This window comes from Brassica oleracea, chromosome C2 (assembly GCF_000695525.1).
Source record: "Brassica oleracea var. oleracea cultivar TO1000 chromosome C2, BOL, whole genome shotgun sequence".
Classification (NCBI taxonomy): domain Eukaryota; kingdom Viridiplantae; phylum Streptophyta; class Magnoliopsida; order Brassicales; family Brassicaceae; genus Brassica; species Brassica oleracea.
Genome location: NC_027749.1, coordinates 6,767,758 through 6,768,499, shown reverse-complemented (window position 1 = coordinate 6,768,499; position 742 = coordinate 6,767,758).

The following is a 742-nucleotide window of genomic DNA, read 5'->3' as shown; positions in this document are numbered from 1 at the left end:
TAGTGGAAAATATTTGGCAAAAGTTTGGTGATGAAGATGAATAAGCTTTGTATGTTTTTGAATTTCTTTATTTATGTAATCTACTCTTAATGTATTGAATAAAAAAATTTCAAAATTTTATAATATATTTTAATATTTTATTCATGTATTCTGAATTATTTCTAATTTTTTTAATTTATATTATTATTTTATTCCTATGAACTCCTTCTACGGGTTCACTAACGCAGAAAACAACAAATACATGTTCATAACTATTTATGGCCCCATAAAAAAATATTAAAAAAATTGGATGAACCCCAATTGGGGGTTTACCAATGCTCATGCTCTAAGGCTATTTGCATAACCGGTCATGTCCATACAATAACTTGATCTTCTGTGTGGTGGCACCAACGCTCATGATCATACTTTTTGAAACTCTTTTGCATTAAAATAAAGTTGTATAATCAATCTTTTGGTGTCTTTTGGAACAAACCGATCCTAGCTAACAATTTTGGGATGAACTGGGTTAATAACTTCGAACCGATTGGAAAATGGAAACTAAACCGAAATAAAAATTAACAAAACTGTAAATATATTGATGTATAAATATCGAGCAAAGTAGTAAAACCTATATTGGGCCTCGTATTGTTTTGTCTCATACAAAACTTGGTCACGAAGTTTTATGTCCTCTGTATAAATGTTCTTCTTGTATCACGATCAAGACAGAAATATATAACAAAACACATTTTCTCTTTTGATAACC